We start from the raw sequence: 26740 nt of genomic DNA on the forward strand, positions 1-26740 counted from the left end.
GCATCTAAATTTATGTTCACGCACATATTCCCTAGCGGTGTTATTATATTTACGTCCAACACCCGTACAGCCATATTCTGCAAACCATGTGGGATGCAATGAAGATGCTACTTCCCATTATACCACAGATTAGCGTTTCTTCCCATTCATTCGGGTGTGGAGCGAAAGAAAAGTCCAATCTTGTCGATAACCCTTAAGGGTGCGATACTGGGACCTGAATATATTCCTTCCTTAATAATGATTCTCGAAGAATGGTAATTAGGCTTTCACAAAATAGTTTATGTCTATTTTTAAGCATCTGCCACTTGCAGTTTATAAATTTCCGTGACGATCCCCCGTGTGTCAAAAAAACCTGTCCCATAGAGGTGTGTACGAGAGCTTTACAAGCAATCTCGTTCCTAGACGGACTGCATTTTTCCCAGTAAAACAAAGTCTTCTATCTTTTTTACCTAAGACTGAGCTTCTGCGGCCATTACATATCGCAGCCCCAAAAGTTATTACATCCAGGTATTTGTATGAGTAGACCGATTCCAACTGTCTTCACGTATCCATGTAACGCACCAAGATAACTGTTACGCACTAGACTCCCCATGTGGGAGAACTAGCAAAGAACTCTTCAACTTCCGTCAGTCCGATCACACTACCCCGGTGAGCTGACTGATAAATTTCTCATTTTTTTCTAACGACTTTCCTCGCAACTCATCGAAATGTTCACTATTTCTGCCTTAGACCTATGTGTCCTGTCCCGTAACAGTTTTTTTGCTTTCTTTTTGCCCAGCGTTTTTCTATTGCCAGTGGAATCCCAGGCACAGCTCTTTTAACGGGAACGGAAATTAGTCCCACAGTTATCCATGCAGTCATCGAGAGCTTACTGATGGCTGTACTGCAAAGCGGACCAAGTTGTTTTGATGTCTAGCTAACTAACCTTGATGTAATTAATCCTCACTATTTCCATATAATCTCAGTTCCGCATTGATTGTGGTTTTCCTTCCTCAATGAATTTCCCCTCACGCCTCACGAAGAAACTCTTTACGACTGAAAATAAAAAGAAGGAAAGAACGTTGCCCACACAATCGTATTTGTTGCGGTAACGAAACGCACGAACACGGGAAGAAAACTTACGGACGACGACTTTTCAAGGCAACCCACACAAACACGAACACGGTTCAAGCTAAGAGATACAGATTTTCTGAGCGACAAACGCTTGGAACAAAATCCTAGATATTTGCAGTATGCAATGCACGTAATAAATGCTGAGGAGTTCAGCTGACTAACGACATGATGCACATTTCACACAACCAGCTTTTAAGCCGGCCGGAGTGGCCGTGCGGTTCTAGGCGTTACAGTCTGGAACCGAGCGACCGCTACGGTCGCAGGTTCGAATCCTGCCTCGGGCATGGATGTGTGTGATGTGCTTAGGTTAGTTACGTTTAATTAGTTCTAAGTTCTAGGCGACTGATGACCTCAGAAGTTAAGTCGCATAGTGCTCAGAGCGATTTTGAGCCAGCTTTTAAAGACGTTAGAAGGGCCGAAAGGGTTTTCGGTGAGCTGCGTCCATATATCGAGATAAATAGATGCTTTTGTTTCGCTGGGTATTCCCAGTTTCTTCCTTTCTGTTCTAGCGATAACTGATGCCCTATATATTATTTTTATTTAATCAACAAGCTGCCAGTAAAATCTTACACACTAGAGATAAAACATAATGTGAAAGCCTCATAGTAATGAAACTGAAAAAGAACGCTTCTAGCCTTGTGCTTGCCACAAAAAAGAATAAGCGATGAGGATCGTTTTGAAACGGGGAGGTCTTATTTTGTTCTAACATTTATCACTTCTTCCAGCGAAGAAGTTTCAAAATTCAATATGATTAGCTAACAAGTAAGTACAGCATGCAGGACACATCCATTCGGAAGAAAATCAGTAATTACACAGCCTTCTTGCCTCGCATAATTACATGCTAATAATTCTGGACACTGTGAAGAACATTCAACTTACCTGAAGGTTGTGAAATGTGCTGCTAAAGAAGCCCGTGCTCTTCACGGTGCGTAAGAATTTCGACGCTAATAACTCGAGAAGGAACTCCGGGAGGCGGCTCGGGATTCAGCTTTTCGGATACTACCAGCTACAATGAAGTATTCTGGACGCAGCCGGTTATTACATGGGGATTACACGACCTGAGTAGGAATTATGGTACGCACAATATTACGAACTTGTTCGCAAAGAACGCGAGCAAGAATGGACAAACTTTGTTTCTCTAAGTTTCCTCTCCAAGTTCCCGATTCGAAGGACGACGATTCATGAGTAACCAACGTGGTTAAAATAGAAGATTATCTATGACTGAAAAGGAAAGGTAACTTTAGATTCTTCTAAAAAATATATAGTTTATAGCCTGCGAAACACAGACAGTGTTTGGCCGCTGTGGCCGAGCGGTTCTAGGCGCTTCAGTCCGGAACCGCGCTGCTGCTACTGTCGCAGGTTCGAATGCTGCCTCGGGCATGGATGTGTGTGATGTCCTTAGGTTGGTTAGGTTTAAGTAGTTCTAAGTTCTAGGGGACTGATGACCTCAGATGTTAAGTGCCATTTGAACCTTAAGAAACTGCCCCATGCACTCCAAAACAAAAGACGTGACATGCTGAGTAAGGGGATCGTTTTACTTCATGACATCGCTCGTCCACACGCAGCCAATAGAACTCAAGTGGCGATCAGATCATTTGGCTGGGAGCAACTCGATCATCCTCTATACAGTCCAATGACTACCACGTGTTCCCTGCATTGAAGAAGCATCTGGTTGGTCAGATGAGGATTTCAAAATGCCCGTGTTGCAATAGTCGTCAAAACAGGAGTCAGATTTCCACAGGGATGGTATTTCAAAGTAGGTTGTACGTTACTATAAGTGCCTTAATACTCGTGAGAATTATACAAAAAAGTAGATTTCAGAACAGGCTTTCGTGTGAAAATAAAACTGCTGAGAAACGTGTACTTGTTTTATTTTTAATTCAAAGGATACTTACTTTAAAAAAAAAGGCCTCGTATAAAGGAGAGTTACACAGGGGAAGTACACCACCCGGAACGGTTAAAACTGGTAAGAATGACTTAATACATACGGAGATGCTTTCGTTTCACCCCACATCAAGGTCATTTGTCAGTAAAAATCTGCATATGGAAACCACCAGTGTTTGCCCCTTAACGTATCTAGAGGCTGAAGAAACAATATCGTCTAACAGACAATTATTACCGGCAAATTCGCAATAATAAATGAGGTATTATTTGGCACGAAAGTTAAAACATTTGCTTGAATGAATCTGCATTAGCACAGGCAGTATTTACAGAACTGTACATCCAAAACACAAATTGCTGTATTGTGTACGTTCTTCCCATATTCGTCATCGAAGAGCAAATGCGGTGTTTCAGTGAAATGATTAACACACAGTGGAATCGAACAGCTCGTGGCAAAGCCACAGTGATTACATTATCCGTAATGTAATCACCGTAGCTTTTGATACTGGAATACCGAAAATGGTGTAGCATATCGACATGTGGCTTTTTTCAAGCGAGTGTTCTGTCCCATTCGGTTGTGATTTAACCGCTTCATTGAAACTCCACACTGACACTTCGATGACGAATGAGCGATGGGTTATACAACATGCTAACTTCCATTTTGATAAATACGACTATGGAAGTATTGTGTGTGTGTCAACACTTAACTGTTTCAAGCAAATGTTCACCTTTCTGCCAAATAATATCTCATTTATAACTCTTATGAATCTGCTGCTTATAACTATTACACGGCACTGTTTCTTCAGTGCCTCGTGCTTCTGTAGATTTGTTAATCTTAAAACACAGATAGTACAGAAATGCAATGTTTTACAGATGACCTTGATGGGAGGTAGAAGCGACACATTCCCGCATTTTTACATCATGTTATTCGGAATTAGCTATTCGAGTTGGGGTACTTCCCCTGTTAGTGCATTTTCATTCAGAACTGCAGAATTTCGCAGACCCTATTTGAGTCTCCAGTTATTACTTTGGCGACGACTTGCGCGTGACGGAGACATAATGTGCTTTAATTGACACCGCCTCGGCATGAACCTGTAGTAGCAGTCTCTGAAGAAAATCATTATTTCAAGATAATAAATGGCGCCAGGTAGCTGTTTCTGCTCTAACTATCGTAAAAAATACCTCATTCTTACGCTTCCTCCTCCAATACAATCGTCGTACCTGCATACAGCCCTTCGGAGAGAATCGATACTTCAAGACAATAAATCTCGATGGCTCCTGTTTCTGTGCGAGTCATAATCAAGAGAACTGCTCATTCTCGCGATTCTTCGTGCATTATATCTTCAGTATCCGCTCATATTCTAAATAACAATAGCATTTTCTTTTCTAAATACGAAAAAATGTGCGCTTCGGTAGCGTGCGTTTGAGCGCGCGAGAAGGTATTCCAGTGGTTCCGATACGCGGGAGGTATTGGCGGACAAGGGCTCAGCGAAGCGATGTAGGGAGGCCGCCGTATTTTAAGGCGGCACCACGCACCCCTTTCCCTTCCCTTCTCTTCTTCCGGGCGCATAATGGAGGCAGCAGCTTACACGCGCCCTCGCGTCGGTGCTTGCAGAAACAAGGACACTGCGAAATACGAGCGGCGGCGCTGCACGGCATTGTTTGAGCAAGTGTGCCGGGAAACAGATGGTCCGCCAAGTTTGCGAGCTAGCGCACTCGTGGGAGCGATCCGCAGTCCGCACTCCGCGCCCAGATAATGTTGCACGCTCTCCGGCCGCCAGAGGCGCCGATACCTGCAAAAGAGTCCCGGTTATGAGCTTTCCCCTCCTTGTGGATCAACTTTTTCCAGCCCTCCGAAGTAACACGGAGGCTTATTTTCTGCATTACTTCTAATGTATCACTTCCGGAAACGCGCAGTCAAGTCCTAATTAAACATGGTAGAATTTTTATCACAATGAAAAATACGAGGAAGGGAGGCTCTTGTCCATGTACACTGAATGTTTCAAACTGAAAACTAGTCACTAAGAATCTATCCAACCACAAGACGTACGGGTGGGTTCTTAACCCGGAAACATTGTAGCTCTGATACGTTGGTAGCACTTTTCGCTACGTTTTTCATGGGGGCACCTTCCACATACCTTTCAATCAACTGTCCCTCCTTGTAACAATGTGAAAGTGGTCAAGTTTCACGTATTGTCTTTTTCAGCAGAGGTGTGTCTTCTACTTCCTGGGTAAAAAATACTCCGCGCATGTGGTAACATAGCCACTGAACCTTGGGAATAGATTGCATATTCGAACGTGATAAAGACATGGCATCTTCTATGCCGGACATTGTGCAAACGAGTATGAGATAAATATTAAGTTTGAGAGACAAAGTGACCACGTTTCGCAGAGCGATAGCAATACAGATACTGAGCAAGAGGTAGAAAGTGATAATTCCGATGATGTGGCTGCAGTATCTTAAGCTAGCTAGGAAGGAAAGGATTGCACTATGTGGAAAAAATCTGCACCACCAAGAAACACTTGCCGTCACTTCTCAAATCTGCTGTGAGATACAAATCTGCTGTGAGATACATCACTGTAGTGGAAGAACAAAGACAATCTTGTCTTCTCAGATGTGAGGTGTGTCCCCGAAAAAAGAGCCAGAAAGCCAAAGCTACGTCCAATACTTTCTGTACGTTAATACGTAAGGAACATTAATTTGCAGTTTGCAAAGAATGTACCGGTTATGACAAACACTCCAGAATCCAGTCTTCGTGAGACAGTTTTTGTGATTACGACAAGTGAGTGCTTACATCTTAAAAGTAATCTTTAAAGCACTCTAGTGCTATGATGGATATACGTACATTCCAATTTCTTGAAAAGTTCCATGAAAATATTGTTTCTAACTGAGGTAAAAAATATCCCAAGCGTGTAGTAATGTCATAAAAATAGTGGCAGACCACAAAGCCGAAATCTTGGGGTTCAATCCTCAGTAGATCCTCGAGGAAACTGGGGATGTGTTATATGACAATCAGTTTGTAAATACAGTCAAATACATTAGAGTGACCGTTCTGATGCTGCGCTCGATTATTGGGTACAGGATTTAAGGAAAATCACGACACCACCATAGTTGATTACCTCCAGTTCTGGCATGATATCTGCATCTGCATTTGTTATTTGGCTTCTTTACATCATTATTGTACAGTGACTAAGACCCACATGACCACAGCAATACGCTGTATGCATCTTTCTGTTGACACTCGCAAATAATGCTTTAGTTATAACCTTCTGAAGAACAGCACTATGCCTGAAATCAGTTAAGAAATTAAATTCCTTTCGTGTAACTGTTTGCTGATTATCTCTATACAGTTTCATTGAGTTTGAAAATCTACAAAACGCGTTTAACAATGTAAAATGCTACAAGATGTTCGAAAGCTTGTGAAAATGGGTGTAAGCTACAGGTAAAAACGCAAATATATGACATGTACAAGAACCAAGGCGAAAAACTAAGAATGGAGACCAACAACTAAGTGCTCAGATTAGAAAGGAGCCCTTATTGGCCGGCCGAAGTGGCCGAGCGGTTTTAGGCGCTGCAGTCTGGAACCGCGCGACCGCTACTGTCGCACGTTCGAATCCTGCCTCGGGCATGGATGTGTGTGATGTCCTTAGGTTCGTTAGGTTCAAGTAGTTCTAAGTTCTAGGGGGCTGATGACCACAGCAGTTAAGACCCATAGTGCTCAGAGCCATTTGAACCATTTTTTTTGTCGCCCTTATTGTTCAATCTATGCAACGAAGAAGCAATAACGGAATTAAAGGAAAGGTTCAGGAATGAGATTAATATCGATGGCGACAGGATATCAACAATAAGATTCGCTGATGAAACTGCTATCCTCAGTGAAAGTGAGGAAAAATTGCAAGATCAGTTGAATGGAATGAGTCTAATGAGTAAAGAATGTGGATTGATAGTTAACAGGAGAAAGACGAAAATAGTGGAGTACCAGAAATGAGATTAGCGATAAACTTAAAACCTGAACTGAGGACCACGAAGTAGGCGATTTGTAGGAATTCTGCTACGTCGGAAGCAAAATAATGCATGACGGACGCAGCAAGGAGGACATAAAAAACAGATTACCACAGGAAGAGTGCGTCTACTAGTTTCAAACTAGACCTTAGTTGGACAAATTTCTGAAGGACGGCACTGTATGGAAGTGGATCGTCATGGACTTGGAGAATACTGGAAAGGAAGAAAAATCGGTGCGTTTGAAATGTTGAAAATTCAGAGGACAATTCTGACTAGAAGAAGGGACAGAATTACAAGACACGTGTTAAAACAAAAGATAATACCTCCCTTGGTGCAATAATAGCAACAGAAGATAAAAACTGTAGCGTCAGTAATTGGAATATACGCAACCAACAAATAACTGCTGAAGCTAGGTGTAAGTGTTGCTTGAAGACGGAAAAGAAAAAAAAAATCACTTTTTCACCTCTGGCAATGATTTATATAGGGTGTTAAAAAATGTGTCGACCACATTGAGAGATGGTAGTACTCATCGTAACAAGAAAAGTTAAGTCCAATAAAAATGGGTCCGGAAACACAATACTTTCCGTCCGCGATAAACACGTGTTTATAGGAAGGCGTGTGCAACTCTTGGTTGCGGATATTAACATAGTCGCTGCACTGGCGCTACTCAAAAGGTATTATGACCATAATTAATAAAACATTCCGGGCTATTATGCCGTGGTCGAAGGGATTTCACTTTGAAACCCGACGTTTCGTCTCTATCAGCCAGTATCGAGCCGGAGGTCAAGCGGACATTCAACAAAGTTACGATCCCTCTTGAAGATATCCGCCGCAATTGGGGACGAAACGTCGGGTTTTAAAGTGAAATCCCTTCGAAAACGGCATAATAGCCCTGAACATTTTATTAATTGTAACAATTCCGGCTGTGAAGGTTTACATTTTACAATCAGGGTATTATGATGTCTTACTCATAGTACTCTACCTACCATTAGGTGGTCAGCTGTCAGTTGTGTGGTTCGGGTCTGTTGTGGTCTACGTTAGATTTCGTCATGTTTGTGTGCCTTATTGTACTGTGCTGTCAACTGTCAACTGTGGGTAGTACACGGTGTTTTATCTTCTTCCAGAGGCGTTTTCGGTATATCTTATGTTTTTTTTTTCGTTTTCCTTGGCGTACATCACATGCAACGCTATGAGTGGCAGTCAGTAAAAAAAAGAAAAAAATAGTTACCTAATGTTTGTCAGCGTTAGAAAATTAGGACTGCGGTAGTGTTGTGGATACAATTTTGGTGTGTACTAGATTGTTACGTTGTTTGCCATGTACTCACGTTCATTGGACGGGCTGCAGCTACTTTTAGACAAAGAGTAACGTAAATTTCGCATCCTGTTAGTAATCCAAAACACGAAGTCATTTTGCTGTTCGTGTGTGTCGAGAGAAATGTATCGCATATTGCGAGAAGGTTATGAGAAGTGTAGCGGGAGCTCAGACAACTTCTGTTCCTTACATGTCTCTGTGTTTTTCCTGTTCTGTATCCTATGTCAGTTCTCTTAGAGGGTGTTTCTGCACAGGGTGTTATTTTAGTTTATTACATTTTTGACTTCTACTATTGCCTTTTGTATGTAATAATTTTCTTCAAATATTAGTTTTCGGTATAAACTGTTGCTGTTTTTCAGTATGTGTAATTTACAGTCGATCTTACTGGGATGGTTGTTTTTGTCCATTAAGTGTTCTGCGAAAGTGAAATGTATGCTGTCACTCTTCAGAGGTCTCAAGTGCTCTGTGTACTTTATTCGCAAATTTCTGCTTGTCTACCCTGTTTCGGGCCTGACAGGAATTGCATGTGAGTTTGTAAACTCCAGCATTGCTGAATTTGTCTGAGGTTCTTTTGTCTGGTCTTAGCCTTTGTTGAACTGTGTTGTTTGTTTTGAAAGTTATTGGGATCCCTTGCTGTTCCAATGTGCTTCCAGTTCTGTTTTCTATTTTATTATTGTATGTTTGTCAGTACCACCTGTTTCTTTTCCTGATGTGGTGTGCTCTGCTGTGTTGTCTGTGAGTTCTGCCTCTAGGTTTTCAGATCATTTGGTTGTGCTCTTGAGTGAATGATCACTATTGTTGTTTCATTTTTACCTAGTTGTTGAGCTTCTTTACGGTGATTGTTTTGTAGCCGTTTTCAGTGGCAATTTGTTTGATTATATTTAATGCCTGAGTGTAGATTTCTGGTTTAAGAGGTGTTCTGTTTATCCTGTGGAGCATGTGTGTGAAACTGGAGTATTTATGCAGTATCCAGTGGTTGGACGAACTATGGATAACAGTGCTTGTTGATGTTGGTTTTCTGTAGAGGAAAACTTCATGTTGGTTGTTGTTTCTTGTAATTTTAAGATCCAGAAAATTTAGTTTCTTTTCCGATTTCTTTTGTGAAGTGGACTTGTGGATGTACTGTGTTGATACTATTGTATACTTCTTGTATGATGTTTTGCGTTTCATCTATGAGACAGATTACATCATCCACATATTGGTACCAGTAAATTATTTCCTACCCTTCTTGTTTTCCAATGTTGAACACTGTGTTCGCTATAAGATCCAAGATGATGATCGCTAAAATTCCACTGATGGGAGATCCCAAGGATAGCCCATGTAGTTGCAAATAAAAGTTGTTGTTGAAAGTGAAGTAATTGTGTTTTGTGATTAGCCTAAGAATGGATGAGATTTCATTTATTTGCTTGGGAATTTCTTGCTTTTTAGCTGTTGTTCTGTAATATGTGGATCACGTAATCGGTCTCATAGTCCCAACTATACAAAGTATAAGTGCAAGTTTTTGTATATTTCTTTTTTACTAACGGCCTCTCCTACAGTAGTAGATGATGTATGACGAGATAAACAGAAAAAAACAGCACCACAGAAAATATGTGGAAACAGCGGCAACAATCGCAAAACCATGCCGTGACGTATAATAAATACGGTATTATGAAATTATTCACAGAAAACAATATTTGGAACAAAACAGTACACATGTAATAATGTTTTACAATGTTGTACAAGTATGCTGCTTCTGTGAATGTTTTAGAATCAAAGAACCCACCGATGGAGATAACTGTCGCTGAAACTTGTTTGGAAATAAATAAATAACAAAAGTGTTTTGCACCAAGGCGGTCCCACAATCCCATATTGTTGTAACTGCACTACCTATTTGTTCTTCGGCGTATTATGCCGTGGTGATTAAACATCTAAATTATTACGCTGAGCAGACGATTTCGGATAAAACTTTAAATCACGGCATATCTTTCTCCGTGTCCCCAATTTGATGAAAAAAATCCTATACGCTGTCCGAAGGCTACGGTCAAGTTAGCTGTGAAAATCGCATGACAATTCGCCTAGTACTTTTGGAGACTGGCGTGTTCAAACAACCAGACACGACGGTTTTGCAATTTTACTATTAGTACAGATATAGATAGTCTTAATCGGCTTGTATCGACTTAACAACAATTTACCGTTGTTGTCTCTTATGAGTCGTCGTCGGAACCTGTTACTTAGAAAAATAACACGTCGAACAGTCACCCAGCGCCCATCTTAGTCACGTGACGTCATCTGGTTTTAGTTTATGTCAACTGACCAAGATAAAAATTAGGTGACTGTTCAACATGTTACTTTTGTAACAAGATGCTGGTTCTGACGATGACTGATAAAAGAGTCGAATATGGTAACCTGGTTTAAGCCCATAGCGACCAAGACATTTGTGAATAAAAGAGTACTTTCCAAAACAGATCGCGTTGCTTCAATCGGACGATCTCAAATTTCAATGGACATATTTTTTGCTTATATTAGCTGATAGACCAGTTCCTTGCTTTAGCACGCGCACTCAATAACAAACAAAAAATTGCAGGGCGTCGACGACATGGAACTCTAGCACGTCACCAGAGCACGAAAGCAAACATGCAGAGCACTTAACGAAACCTTAACACTTGCAAGGAAGAACTTTATAATCAACATAAACGTGTTACCTCTCCGAGTAAACGCAATGAAGTACTGTGTACAAACTGAGGGTGTTATGAACACTAAGTGCAGTTAACAGCTAACAGCTAAAGTACATTCAATGTCGTACAGTAATGCATGGAGGCATTAACGATGAGGGTAAGAGTAAGTATTACCAGCGGTAAACTATAAAAAAGATTTAAGGACAGACATCTGCGCACGTCTGGGTTAGAAAGCAAAATGTGTTGAGTGCAGGCTACCTGAGTGGCCACGCACGTTTTCGGAGTTGCGCTAACGAACAAGTCACCTTATGGTCGCGGGTAAGTGTAAACAAGTGCAAACAACACGCCACGTTCTTTGCTTGTTCTTCTTTAAATTGCTCCACTAGCCTCTGCACGGGGCTGGTTTACAACATGGTCACAGCGAAACTTGAGTAAACTGCAGTCGAGACATAAAAATACACTGCGCGCGAGTACTTCAAAAGCCCCAGCGTAACAAATGCACAAAGAGAGCCGGAAGCTGAGACGGGAGAGGGCAGTGCCACCAACTCGCACGGCAGCAGAAAAAAAGGGGGGATGAGGAGAGGGAGAAAGGAATGGAGCGGGAATTAACCACGGCTGCCTGCCCAAATTAACGGGAAAGCTATCCCATTCTGTTTTTAGTCCACAAATCCTTTACTCCACGTAAGCGCCGCATGTGAAATGCCGTACTCTCTCGTTTGTTCTGCGTACGAGACTTAGAGTTTCTGCGGCTGTTAATGCACTTCAATTAAGTGAGATGTGACGCTGAAGGGCCTAACTAAGCGAAACGTACAGTGTACCCCTACAAATAAAACCCTTGCGGTGCTTCCTTTTCCAAAAGGAGGGGAAATAGGAGCGGATGGACTATTTGCCATCAAAAATGCTAGCCGCTGCTCCGCTGTAGCTTACACTTCACTTCGGCGTACATCGCTTTTAATAAGATTGCCTTTGAGACAGGACTTGTAACTGAATTAAACTGAAGGCACAGCATTTGCCATATGGACGTAAAACAGGGTAGCGTACTTCCACTGCAAGGTAGCATTTTCGCATCGTAACGGAAAAAATCGACAGATATATAGGTAATTTCAGGAGGATCCCTTGGGAGCGTGACAAGGCCATTACTACTCACAATACACTGCGTTATTCTAAATTAGTTACCTAAAAATAAAGTTAATAATTTCGAAATAACTGACTGATTTTTTCCGCAGGAGCTCTCCAAATCTCGCGCCACCAAGTTTCAATTCTACGCCTCCACATGTAGCTCCATTCGCTTGTTATGAGGAAACAGTTCGTGGTCACATTAACAATAAAGCGCTGCGGAATGTGCTAAGAGTTGCTTTTGGTAACGCAAACTTCATTTGTTGTAAGAAGACGCTTCAGAACGGAGTGTCACAAAGCTCCGCCTCGGGCAAAGGCTATTAGCGTGGTATGATATGTTTGTGGAACTACGTTATGTGGCACTTCTAGAGAAAAGTCAAGGTCGCCCACGGGTAGCCACACTATGGAATATGTGAGGAAGACAAATGAGTAGCTTGCCCACCAAAGGAAACAGTGAGGAGGACATGTATAGATCTGAGGACCGAATTCCTCCCCCGTGTAGCCTCCTCACCACACGGTAGCGCTTGCAACCTTCGTCCTCAATTATTTGCGGGTTATATTCCAGTTTCTGTCTTCCTCTGCAGTTTTTTATCCTCTACAGCTCCCTCTAGTACCATGGAAGTATGGAAGTTATGTCCTGACGTCTTTAACAGCTGTCCTAGAGCTTGGTCACCATTGACTCCTGATTTGACAACCTTAGACTTTCATCTTTGGGGATATGTTACAGACAAGGTGTACATCCTTCCCTGCCTGCAACTACCAACGAGATGGCTAGTAGCTGGCTTGCTGATGCGGATGTGGGAGGCAATGTTTTACAGGTGGGATATCTACCGTGTGACAAGAGAAAGCCACGTGGAACACTTTAAAAAGAAACTTGATGTTCTGTCAATTTCAGCAAGGAGAATAAATTACATCAAGTAAGTAAATCTTCTGCGTTAATTAATGTCACTATTAGGTAGCTAAAAGCCACCTGTATGTTAATGATCTAGTGAATAACGCCAAAAGCACCGTGAGGCTAATCGTGGACAATCTGCAGTCAAACCAAAAAGTAAATAACTGTAACATACTGCGCATAAATAGGCGAAGAAATCCACTACTGTTCGATCACATTATTGGTGACAAATCAATGGAAACAGTAACTACGGTAAAATACCTAGGATTACCACATAAAATGCTTTTAGGAATATAAGATGCCAGATCAAGATTCATTGGGAAAATCTTATGGAAATGTAATTCAGCCAGCAAAGAAGTGGATTACAAAACATTCTTGATACCGCTCATCAGTCTGGTAGCCTTATCGGACAGGATTAGTAGAACATGCAGCGAAGATACAACCGAGAGCGTTCCGGAGACGCTCAACATACTCCAGTGGCAGATGCTACGACAGAGGCATTGTCCATCATGGAGAGCTTTGTTGTTAAAATTCGATAACGTACGTTTCGGGGAAGTCGGGCGACATACTGCTTCCATCTGCATACGTCTCGCGAAATGACGACGAGAAAATCAGAAAAATTAGAGGTACCATGGAGTTTCACCGAAAATCATTCTTCCGATGTGCCATTCCTGAACAGAGCAGAGAAGAGGTGAAAATATAGTAGTATCAGAAGTACTGTCCACAAATCATCGTTAAAGTTTTTGCGGTGTGGAGATGTGGATATATTGATGTAAACACTGTTTGACTATTAATAAAATATTCTCGGGATTCAAGCCGTATCAAGTGGTTAACTGCCTAGGAGCTTTCGGCAGAGATCCCCTCTGCCACTGTCAAGTGATTGAGTGTTGCCTAAATGCCCCTGTCGCGCTTTTCTAGTCGCGCCGCCATCAATGACGTCACTGGTGTCGAGTCCCGCGCCATAAATGACAATGTTGCACGACCGCCGCGCTTGCTTCAACTCCCCGATCACGGGATCCCAGACCGTACTCAGCTGCAATCCCCCGACTTTACTGAGGGTGTTGTCCGATATTTTGATCTCTATTGCTTCATGTATTACTGGGCGGAAACACCTTGCACGTTCTGTGCGACCCTGTTCAATAGCACGGACAGAGCACTATGATACTTAACATCTGAGGTCATCAGTCCCCTCGAACTTAGAACTACTAAAACCTAACTAACATAAGACCATCACACACATCCATGCCCGAGGCAGGATTCGAACCTGCGACCGTAGCGGTCGCGCGGTTCCAGACTGTAGCGCCTAGAACCGCTCGGCCACTCCGGCCGGCAAATAGTACGGACAGTCTTATCGATATAAAACTGCTCACATCCACACAGTATTTTGTATATTCCCGGTGTTCTGAGGCCTACATCGTCTTTCACAGGCTTCATTAATTGCTGGATCGTTGCTGGGGGCCTGAAGACTTACCGGTTTCATGTTTCTTCAGGAGTCGTTTGATCTTCCCTGTCACTGAGCCACAAAACGGTAACAACGCAATCTCCTTCGTGGAGTCTTCGGAGATCTGCTTTCGCGGCTTAGTAGGAACTGCTTGCGAAATTTGTCTGTTGTTGAAAACTTTACGGATGTGGCTCAACTGTCTCGGCAGGTTTTCGGAGTCTGAAACGGTTTCAGCTCGATGTATGAAGGTCCTCAGGACAGACCGTTTCTGGGCTGGGTGGTGGTAGCTGGTGGCGTGCAGAAATCGATCCTTGTGGGTGGGCTTCCGGTAAACATCATGTGTCTATCAGATTAACTGCAACGACTGCTAATGCCTGTATGTTGACCAACAGGGCGTACTTTGGCAATTCGGTTCAAAGAGCATCAAGACTTAAGTAATTCGCGATCTGCCTTAACTAATCACCTACAAGCACACTAGCACTCTATCCCTGACGTAGATAGTAACTTACGTATCCTCCGTATACACCCGGAAAGTCGAGTCTTCAACTTATTGGAAGAAACTGAAATTTTACGCAGTCTGGACTAGATTCTGCTACATACATTAAATGAGCAAACCACGTCTAAACATGCGGTTCTACTGAATAACTATATGTTTCTAAAATAATGTTTCACGAGGTCAGGCCTGATTCTCTGAACTCCCATTCGTTTATTAATTGTTTCGCGTTAATCATCTTTCCGTATTAACATTATTTCGTCTAATAAAGCGTGCTCGGCCTGATCATGTTCATTTGTCGTTATGCTTCTAGTCTCACTACACTTACATTGCAGAATTTTTATATCGTCACTTCTGACCATACATATAATCCTACATATATGATGACTAACTGGGTACAGTTTATCTTACCATTATTTTTATCAAGGCTTTTATTGTATACTCCTGTCTTCATTCGTTTGGCCTGTCTACTACTGCCTTGTTGCCTATTAAGACACCTATTTAGATTAGTCTTACCTTTTCCCATTCGTTTATTTGTATACCCTCTTAGCCATCTTTCCATATGATTACTCCTCTGTAGGATGTATGGCGCCCAGCCTAATCTCTTGGTGCGTTATTTCGATGCACACATTAGTACACCTACATTTTAGATTTGTGACGGGTTTTTTATACATTTTATTTTTCTCACTCGAGCCCATAATGTATCACATATGTGACGATTTGCTTAGTGTGGTTAAATATTAACATTAATTTTTATCACTGTTGTACCTGTTTGTTCATTTTACCTATGTACATTGTCTTGTTGCCTGAAAACGGCACATGCTTGAGAGCTACTTGGCCTATCGGCGTACCACAGCTTATTGGTATTCTAATACATCCTTAAATAAAATATTGTAAGCACTCGGACTAGTCACTATTAGATTTCCTATATCATCGCTGATGGGCAACGGCCTTGCCGCAGTGGATACACCGGTTCCCGTGAGATCACCGAAGTTCAGCGCTGTCGGGCGTGGTCGGCACTTGGATGGGTGACCATCCAGGCCGCCAAGCGCTGTTGCCATTTTTCGGGGTGCACTCAGCCTCGTGATGCCAATTGAGGAGCTACTCGACCGAATAGTAGCGGCTTCGGTCAAGAATACCATCTTACGACCGGGAGAGCGGTGTGCTGCCCCCACGCCCCCCCTATCCGCATCCTCCACCGAGGATGACACGGCGGTCGGATGGTCCCGGAAGGCCACTCGTGGCCTGAAGACGGAGTGCTGTATCATCGCTGATAACATCAGTTTACTTGGTTGAACACCGTTGGCGCTTGCGCCGCATCGCGCTTCCTGACCTCCGGCGTGGCCCTCTACACAGTAGTGGTTAGCGTTCGCGGCTCAGCGCTGAGTACAGTTTTTGTTCTCCTCTTCTGATTACTTCATTCTACCCGCCCGGATGTTCCATTTTAGGTCAGTTTCATTACTGGGGTCCCCTTTTTCCTTTTTTCTAGTTCCGCCGAATCGCAGTAACTGAAACCCTTGCACTGACTAGCTCAACCGCACGTTATGTATTACCAAATACTACATGTAGGTCTCCTTGTTTGGGCAGTCTGCTCGTTTGGTTTTTACACATATTTCGCATTAAATTTCTTCCTTCCTCTCCTTTGTATGTTACAATTTCACAGACCTATAGAGAGACCCGCTTTAGTTGTACTAATATTTATTTAAACCACGACTGGTTTCGAGATTCTAAAATAAATATTAGTACAACTGAAACGGATGTCTCTAAATTACCTACTATTACAATGGGCACATGACCATTGGCACTGGACGTTGGTGCAGTGGCATAGAGCTGAAAGGTCCGAAGAATTCAGGTATCTTCTTCATTATGCCGATGGGATGGCGTGGAGCCGTCGTCTTGTAGGGTAACAGCTCCTTGACACCTGTACTGCGCGACGGAGACAATCTGGCGTCGGTTCCATTATGCTCTGGGGCACATTCACTTGGATATCCAGGGGTCCAATGGAGCTCGTGCAAGGCACCATGACGACCAAGGCGCATCATACATCCCTTCACGACCATCATGTTTCCCAACGGCTGTGGCATTTTTCAAGAAGATAATGCGCCTTGTTACAAGGCCAGGACTGTGATGGAGTGGTTCGAGAAACAGTGACGAGTTCCAATTCACGTACTGGTGTCCTAAATCGCCAGATCTGAACCCGATCTAACACATCTGAGATGTGATTGAACATGGAGTCGGAAATCATCCCCCCTCTCCGGAATTTGCGAAATTAGGTGTCTTCTGTGAGCAGATGTGGTGCCAACTCCCTCCAGCGACCTACCACGCCATCACTGCTTTCATGCCACGACGCGTCGCCGCTGTTATCCGTGCCAGAGGTGGATATACCGGCTACTAGGTAGGTGTTCATAGCCGGCCGTTGTGGCCGAGCGGTTCCAGATGCTTCAGTCCGGAAATGCGCTGCTGTTACGGATGCAGGTTCGAATCCTGCCTCGGGCATGGATGTACGTGATGTCCTTAGGTTGGTTAGGTTTAAGTAGTTCTAAGTTCTAGGGGACTATTTTGATTAAAGTTCAGTCTTGATCACTCATGTATGTTTTAATGATATAGGTAACCGGTTTCGGTTCTTTCTACAGAACCGAAACCGGTTACCTATATCATTAAAACATACATGAGTGATCAAGACTGAACTTTAATCAAAATATAACAATTAATTGATCACTGCTTTCCAAAAATGTTTACCAAAATTCTAGGGGACTGATGTTAAGTCCCATAGTGCTCAGAACCATTTGAACCATTTGTAGGTGGTCATAACGTTCGGCTGAGCAGAAGTGTAGACTACAGCGTTGCTTATAGACGACACTATTAATCGCTGATAACACAAGGCCGAGAAAACTTACATTCTCTATCAGTCTTTTCCTTTCGACGCGGTGGATTTATCAGATTCTATCATTTGTCTTTTCCTTTCGACGCGGTGGATTTATCAGATTCTATCATTTAAGGCGGCAAGTAGCCTAGATTAGGATACCTCATGTACACAAAAATTGGTGAGACAGTAGATATCCAATGAATTTAAAGATGCGTTCCCAAGAACGTAACAGGTATGTACAGCAAAAATGAAAGTGCAACTGATTACGCTCATGGGAATCTTTAGAAGAAACGCGACGTTGCATTGAGAGACTCTGTTGGGTTAATTTAGCGAACCAGTATTCGAAGACGAGTGTACAGTAATTCTGCACCTTTCATCATATTACACGCATACACGGTCCGTTCAAAAATATCACGACACCTCTATGTGAGGCGAAATAGACAACAGATTTAATGAGAGGTGGGCCAGCCAGCATAAACAGACGCGGGGAGTACCGTGTTGTTAGTACAGAAGCAGTTGTGTTGTTAGTACAAAAGCAGTAACAGCAAAATAGATCGGTGAGGAGACCTCAGTAACTTCAAACGTGAGTAGGTCACTGAATGTAACTTGAGTACAAACTTATAAGCGACATTTCATCCATCCTAAAGCTTCCCAAGTCAGCTGTTGGTGACGTGACTGTGGAGTGGGAACGCGAAGGAACGACCACAGCTGAATCCAGAACAGGCCGACATCATCTACGTAAGAACAGGGATCGCCGGGCATTGCGGACAGCGGTTGTAAATGAATAGTATGAAATCCGAGGAAGAAATTACTTGTGGGTTCCAAAGTATTACCAGCAGTCCAGCTAGCACAATGACTGTGCGTACGGAGTTAAAAAGATCTCTATACAATGGTCGAGCAGCTACTCATACACCACACATTTCTGTCGTCAATACTAAATAACGCTTGTCATGGTGTAAAGAACGGTGCCATTGCACAACAGACGACTAGAAACAGATATTTGGGAGTAATGAATCACGCTATGCCCTAAGGCAATCCGACGAAAGGGTTTGGGTTTGGCGAACGCGTGGAGAACGTTACTTGCCATCCTGTGTAGTATCAGCAGTGAAGTATGTAGGTGGAGTTACGGTTTGGGTGTGTTTTTTGTGTGTAGGGTGTGGTCCCCTTACTGCGCTTATCCGGAAGGATATGGTCACATATTATAGCATTGTGTACTGCGTGCAGTAGAGGAATAGTTGGGAGACGATTACTGTATCGGCGTCAGTACCCTGTCACAAAGCAGCAACTTGGATGTAATGGTTTGTGGACAAAACATTCCTGAAATGGACTGGCCTGCCCAGAGTCGTGACCTGAAACCATTGATCACCTTTGGGATGAGTCAGATCATCGATTACGCTCCAGGTCCTAGCGTCCAATATCACTACTTGCTCAGTAAGTCATTGAGACACTCGATTGAAAATATATCCAGCAGAGCCGTCATAAAATCGAAGCTTGGACACGCCCCAAATTAATGTCCACTAATAGGTGTCCGCATACTTTTGATCAGATAGCGTAGGAGCGCGTACCAAGCTGTAATGAAAGCCGTTTTCCCCGTTCCATACGGGAATGGAATGTGACACAAATTTAACAATACTGTCACAAGTGCCCTCCGCCGAGCACTGCATCGTGACATGCGGAGAGCTCCGTTTTCTTACATTTCACCTCCTTCGCTTGCTTCTTTGTCTTTTGATTGCTTTTTTGAAGCTGTTATTGTATTAAATTCGGCAACGCAACTGCGGCTTTTTATTGCGACCAGGAAGCGCCGTGAGCCGTAGCCCGTGAGGTCTGAGGCGTCTTGTCACAGTTTGCGCGGCTCCCCCCGTCGGAGGTTCGAGTCTTTCCTCGGGCATGGGTGTGTGTGTTGTCCTTAGCGTAAGTCAGTTTATGTTGGTTTAATTAGTGTGTAAGCCTAGGTACCGATGACCTCAGCAATTTGGTCCCATAGAAACTTAACTAAAATTTAAAAAAGATTAATAAAAAACCGCCATGACAAGTAAATCATTTCCTGCTGAATTCGTGCTAAAGGAACGAGGAGTTGAACAGAAAATATCATCATACAAGGAAAAATACTAGGGATACATGAGCAAGTAGAGGAAGTGAGGCACATCACGAATAAGCAGTTTGAATAATCTCTCACGAACAGCTACGGAGGAAGAACAACTAAACATCGAGCGGAATGGTGCAGTTTGTGGAAGTCAGATGAATGGTGGTCGTGACACTCAGAAACGAGTAACGTGACTGACAATAATGGTCATATTTAAATCGAACCACGAGCATAGGTTGTCTAGAAAGTTCGGTGAACGTAAATCTACCATTACTTTGTCAAAGAAGCCAACCCGGAATCAATGACCACTGTTTGAGGGGCCTAGTAAAAGGTATAAATCTGGTTAGCTGGAAAACTGCTTCGCCTCTCTTGGCAGCAGATAAATTACAGGTGTTACAGAGCTAAAAATACTAACCCAGCTACGGAGAAAACGGCGTGTTTTGCATCAGATGTCCACAAGGCTGACCTCCAGATCAGCTGTTGCGATCAATCGTTATTGCAACAAATTTTTGTCCGCAATCCATATAGAACAGGTAGCAACTCAGTGTATCAAACCGAGGTACAAAGAAAAATAATAAAAAGCACGTCGCAGAAGAAAGAATAACTGCCAACTGAATTTAGTTTCGACATAAAGAATGTCTTCACAGCGACCATAAAACATACAGGCACACATAAAAGCCACTTCTGAATGCTTCGGCAGCTTTCTCCTAACTGCTGACACAGATTTCCACTGTGTGACGGGACAAAGGACACACACAGCACCAGCCACACGACACCCTGGCGTAACACATTGGTGAGGGCTGTTTCAAGTTCTGCCGACGAGGAATCGATCGTCCCAAATTTGCGACGCCCTGAATAAAAGAATAATAAAAAAAGCGACAGAGAAGCCGAAGCTTGGTTCGAACATAGCAGTATTTTCAGCACCCGCGATCTTGCTGGATGGAGAAAAGATTAGTTTTAAGGTCTCGTCTGCATCGAGGTTATTAAATACGGACAAGCGTCTGGGAACTAATGTGCAATTATTCCGAAGCGATTTAGGGAAATCAGCAAATATCTTAATGTAGATAGTCGTGTAGGGATTTGAGCTCCACACCCGCATGAACGAGTCTTCTGTCTCAGTCTCGTTAGCATTACTTGCTGCAATTTTGCTGGAAGTGTTATGCCCATGTCTTTCTGCGAATTGAGCTTATCGACTACAGTGTTATTAACGAAGCACTCTAACCATGAAGAGATTTGCAATTTTTCACGAACTTCTTGCCACAGACGGAAGTTCACTACCAGTGAGAAATCTAATCTTAGCATGCCATGAGCATCATGGTACATTGAGTGACTGGTAACGGTATAATCTCAAACAGGCAATAATTGTAAACATGCTGCTGTATGAAGGCCCGTGCACAAATCAAACTGAGTTGTTATATATACGCTGGCCGCCGTGGCCGAACGGTTCTAGGTGCTTCAGTCTGGAACCGGGCGACCGCTACGGTCGCAGGTTCGAATCCTGCCTCGGGCATGGATGTGTGTGATGTCCTTAGGTTAGTTAGGTTTAAGTAGTTGTAAGTTCTAGGGGGCAGATGACCTCAGATGTTAAGTTCCATAGTGCTCAGAGCCATTTGAACCATTTTGTTACATATACGCTTACAGTGTACTAGAATTTTCGCCCACATATCTCTCAATCGTTATTCGTTGAATCCGAATTATTTAATACCTATCAAACCAGATGGCAGTTATAAGAGTCGAGGGAAATGAAAGGGAAGCAGTGGTTGGGAAGCGAGTGAGACAGGGTTGTAGCCTCTCCCCTATGCTATTCAATCTGTATATTGAGCAAGCAGTAAAGGATACGAAAGAAAAGTTCGGAGTAGGTATTAAAATCCATGGAGAAGAAATAAAAACTTTGAGGTTCGCCGATGACATTGTAATTCTTTCAGAGACAGCAAAGGACTTGGAAGAACAGTTGAACGGAATGGACAGTGTCTTGAAAGGAGGGTATAAGATGAATATCAACAAAAGCAAAACGAGGATAATGGAATGTAGTCGAATTAAGTCGGGTGATACTGAGGGAATTAGATTAGGAAATGAGACACTTAAAGTAGTAAAGGAGTTTTGCTCTTTGGGGAGCAAAATAACTGATGATGGTCGAAGTAGAGAGGATATAAAATGTAGACTGGCAGTGGCATGGAAAGCGTTTCTGAAGAAGAGAAATTTGTTAACATCGAGTATTGATTTAAGGGGCAGGAAGTCGTTTCTGAAAGTATTTGTATGGAGTGTAGCCATGTATGGAAGTGAAACATGGACGATAAATAGTTTAGACAAGAAGAGAATAGAAGCTTTCGAAATGTGGTGCTACAGAAGAATGCTGAAGATTAGATGGGTGGATCACATAACTAATGAGGAGGTATTGAATAGAATTGGGGAGAAGAGGAGTTTGTGGCACAACTTGACAAAAAGAAGGGACCGGTTAGTAGGACATGTTCTGAGGCATCAAGGGATCACAAATTTAGCATTGGAGAGCAGCGTGGAAGGTAAAAATAGTAGAGGGAGACCAAGAGATGAATACACTAAGCAGATTCAGAAGGATGTAGGTTGCAGTAGGTACTGGGAGATGAAGAGGCTTGTACAGGATAGAGTAGCATGGAGAGCTGCATCAAACCAGTCTCAGTACTGAAGACCACAACAACATCAAACGCAGACCTTTAGAACCAGGAAGGGAGTATTCTACGTACGAACATTCTTTCTTATTTATAGGTTATACCACTGAACACTGCTTTAAAAGCGAGTTCATATGAAACATCGAGAATACGAGTGACTTTATTACCGTATTATTTCTTTCATAAAGAGCGTTGTTAGTAATTAAGAGTGGCTTTATTACTATATTTTATTTCATTAAGGCGTTGTTAGTAATTTCAAAGTAATTTACAGGAACGAACGCTTCTTTGCAACAATATGAAGAACTTAACATACAATTAAAACGTAGTCAGGTCTTCTCCACTTGAAGGACGTTTCTTTATAGCCGTACTTTACTTCGTTAGCGGGCTTTGGTCAGAGGTCTATGCCGTTTATCACGTCGAAGGTCTCGATGGAAACTATTTAGCTTTTCTTCAATACCGTGCCATTTAGCAGACGGTGTAGTGTAAACTTTTCGGCCTGGCATTACTTCGGTAGCTGGCTGGTCCACAATAACGACATGTTACTCGAAACAAAAGATTGTACGTCCAGCCTAAAAGGGCATACGTCAACCAAAAGCACCAGTATCCATCCTCCTAGTATGTCAGTAATAAATCAATCTAGTTACTGAAATCTAAGACATACCAATATCTTAGGTAAGAGACGTACGATGGAATGAAAAGGGGAATTTTACAGTATGGAAGAACAGTCAGACGCGCGGTTTGAGGCGCCATGTCACGGATTGTACGGCCCCTCCCGCCGGAGGTACGGGTCCTCCCTCGGGCATGGGTGTGTGTGTTGTCCTTAGCGTAAGTTAAAGTAGTATGTAAGCCTAGGGCTCGATGACCTCGGCAGTTTGGTCCTTTAGGAATTCTCTCTCTCTCTCTCTCTCTCTCTCTCTCTCTCTCTCTCTCTCTCTCTCTCACACACACACACACACACACACAAGAATAGTCAGTTTCCACATTATCAGATGCAGACTACGAACCGATGGAAAATACCGATTACACATTACACGATACTCATACATTATATATAGTTTCAACCTGTATGTTCGGGAATCTTTGTAAACAGAAATGGTTTAACAGAAAAAATATACAACTGCGCACCAGTGCCCAATTTGATTCGTCAGCAAAAAAAAAAAAAAAAAAAAAAAAAAAAAAAAAAAAAAAAAAAAAAAAAATGGTTCAAATGGCTCTGAGCACTATGGGACTTAACTTCTGAGATCATCAGTCCCCTAGAACTTAGAACTACTTAAACCTAACTAACCTAAGGACATCACACACATCCATGCCCGAGGCAGGATTCGAACCTGCGACTGTAGCGGTCGCGCGGTTCCAGACTTTAGCGCCTAGAACAGCTCGGCCACTACGGCCGGCCCGTCAGCAAAAGACCGAAACAAAAAATGTCGAAGATCATTTTCTTGAAAAAAAGATTTTCTCAAAACGTCAGCGTGGATTCAGAAATAAACAATCGCATGACTAAACAGGGCTCCACTTTCCACACCCGAAGTCTTGCAAAATAATAGAAGGTATAGGTTAAAATCAAGACTCTTCCAAGATTTTCGAATAGATTTCTTAAAATACAACAATGTAGATTGATATAGATCTGTCCTTACGATGTGTCTTCAGTCTAATAGAACTCATTACGTTACGCAGACTAGTGAATGTTCAACAGAGTGACAAAACTCCCACATCCTGTCAACTTTTTTTAAATACGTAAGAGGGCAGTAAGAAGTGGAATGAATACACGAAACAAAGAAATAGACGGCGAACGGACAACCTGAACTGTTGCGTAACTTTGTGGTACACCTGTAAAAGAAACTCAATGCGACCAATTTTACAGTACAGTTCTATAGTTTGCAGTCTTTATCGAGCAAACAAGTAAACAGATGCCGAACGAAGAAACACAGGCGTTCGTAAGACTGTAATACAAGAAACAGTGCCCCAAAATTCGCCTCCTTCGCAATTTGACACTTTTTCAATGACGGAGTGGTCCCTTACACAGAGACACCGCTATTTTAAATATTCTGTGCACAACAGCTGGAAGCAAGATGTCATACGATTACTATGAATGTGTCATCTGTTTGCAGAATATGTATAAGCTTTTCCTTCGCCGTACACTAATAAGTGCATGTTTCCAATGCAATAATGGCGATGTGCTCAGCAAGCAAGAACCGAAAAAAGGTACGAATACTTGTCGTATGCAGATTATACTATGAACGACGGAGATAAAAAACCTACTAGATTATTACAAAAATAGAGTACTTTCTCCAGAACGGAGTTGAGTGTACTACCGACCAGTACGCCCCTTATGACATATAATGATCTTGGAGAGCATCATAGGCAGCACATACGTGATACCACTGATGTTATCCTATACAACTCGCTTACTTATTGAGAAACACTGTGAGAAGTCAAAGCATCGTCCCTTTCCTGGACCTGGAAAAGGCTTTATTGATCGAATACCACGGCGTCTCATATTGTTTGTCCTGCGGATCATAATCGAATGGGTACGGCTGTTCTACCACAATCCTAAAAGTTAAGTACATTCTGATCCTGAGGTATCAGATGTGTTTCCTGTTTCTGGTGGTGTCCATCAGGGATCTGCTGTTTCACACCTTCTGTTTACCATAATCATGGGACCCTGCTGTATTCTGGAGATGTTTTACGGGCTAATGAAGACAAGAACGACCTTTGACGGTGAGTCCAAGCATGGAAGAAGTGCCTTGAACATTTCGGACTACGCCTTAATATAAACTGAATATCTGTCAATAGATGCAAAAATACGGACACAATTACGCTACAAATCTGCAAAACGCAAACATCTTCAAGTACTTTGGCTCAAAAATCGCTGTCGGCGGCTCACTCATTCACAAACCGCGTTAACAATGTATGGTTTAAACAGCGGACAATGTCTGGTGTGCTTCGTGTAAAAAGATCCCGGGACCGATTCCAGTAAAAAAATTCAGCCTGCAATCCGCGCAGTTGTCTCGCACGTCGCAGAATGTCAACCCACAGCAAAGGAAGCTGAGCAACGATTTCCTGTAATGGAAACGAAAATGCTTCGGTGGACATCTAGCCTGACACTTCATCATTATGTGACCAATGTAGAAATGCACTGGCGGCACGGAGTTGAGAATGAGGGAAAGCCGTCTACGGTGGTATGGAAATGAACTTCGAAAAGACCAAGACACAATAGCAAAACGCGAGTTTTAGAGAAACGACGACGGTAAACGACCTATTGGGACTAGTTTTTTGTGGTGGTCACAGTAGAAACTGTATGTAACTTCCAGTAGTTTACAAGAGAAAGGACTTATGAGAGACCAAGGCAACATAGAGACCCTCCATATAGACCTCAAGATGGCGGGCCTTCAAACTGACCAAGCACAGATCGCCTGGAGGCAGAGAGCCGAAAGAGTTGAACCCGCTTTATTGCACGACAACCAGTCAGGGAGAAGACGAAGTTACCAAAACGAAGCTGTCTCAAGTATTAACCCATTGTCAAAAAGATCCGTTAATGTACACAGAATGAACCTGTCGAGAAAGGCGCCCGTTTGGCAGCTCGAAGACGGATGAATGTTGGCAACACGTGATGCAGGTGGCGGCCTTGTGGAAGGGAGCAGGACGCGGAGGGGACGCCTGTTTTGCATTGGTCACTATGTCGGACGCCGCGCTCGTTACGTAACGCGGGCCTTATAAATGCGGCCATCCTACGCGATGGGCGCACCAGCTACAGCTAATAGTGCGTTATGTCAACAGCGGCATCGGCTGTTGAGCAGCTGGCTACTGATCAAGTCAACACTGGCGCCAGTATATCTGCGCAAGCAGACGGCTTCAATGGCGCCGTCGCAGCCATTATACTTGCAAAATGTCTTCCATCCCAGGCTTGGGTGTTTGCACTCTCGTGCAGCAATGCGATAGTCGCCCGGAGGGATTACGCAGATGTCCTCCAATCCGAAAGGGAGCACGACTTCGCTCGTAACTGCACTGCCGGTGAAAGCGGCACAAAATCTACGGCAGCTTTTTTTTATTTATTTACTGAGGTAACTATCATGAAATGGGATAAAATTATACAAATAAACAGGGTGGAGAAAAACTTACCTCATAATAAGGATAGCGAATGTAAAATTCAGCAATATTTTCTGCATAACCATACATCGGAAACGCACTACAGCCATCAAAGGCAGTCGATCAGTGACGAGGGGAAGCCAGTTCGTCCC

General features: G+C 42.9%; 1 protein-coding gene and 1 pseudogene across 1 annotated transcript in view; one reads left to right on the forward strand and one right to left on the reverse strand.

Annotated features, from left to right (window-relative positions):
- LOC126090865 (headcase protein-like) overlaps positions 1-26740 on the reverse strand; it is a 746517-nt gene that overhangs the window by 707906 nt on the left and 11871 nt on the right. The gene's annotated exons all lie outside the window — the stretch shown is intronic.
- Positions 15851-15968, forward strand: LOC126100635 (5S ribosomal RNA; annotated as a pseudogene).

The sequence above is a fragment of the Schistocerca cancellata genome, chromosome 1, assembly GCF_023864275.1.
Source record: "Schistocerca cancellata isolate TAMUIC-IGC-003103 chromosome 1, iqSchCanc2.1, whole genome shotgun sequence".
Classification (NCBI taxonomy): domain Eukaryota; kingdom Metazoa; phylum Arthropoda; class Insecta; order Orthoptera; family Acrididae; genus Schistocerca; species Schistocerca cancellata.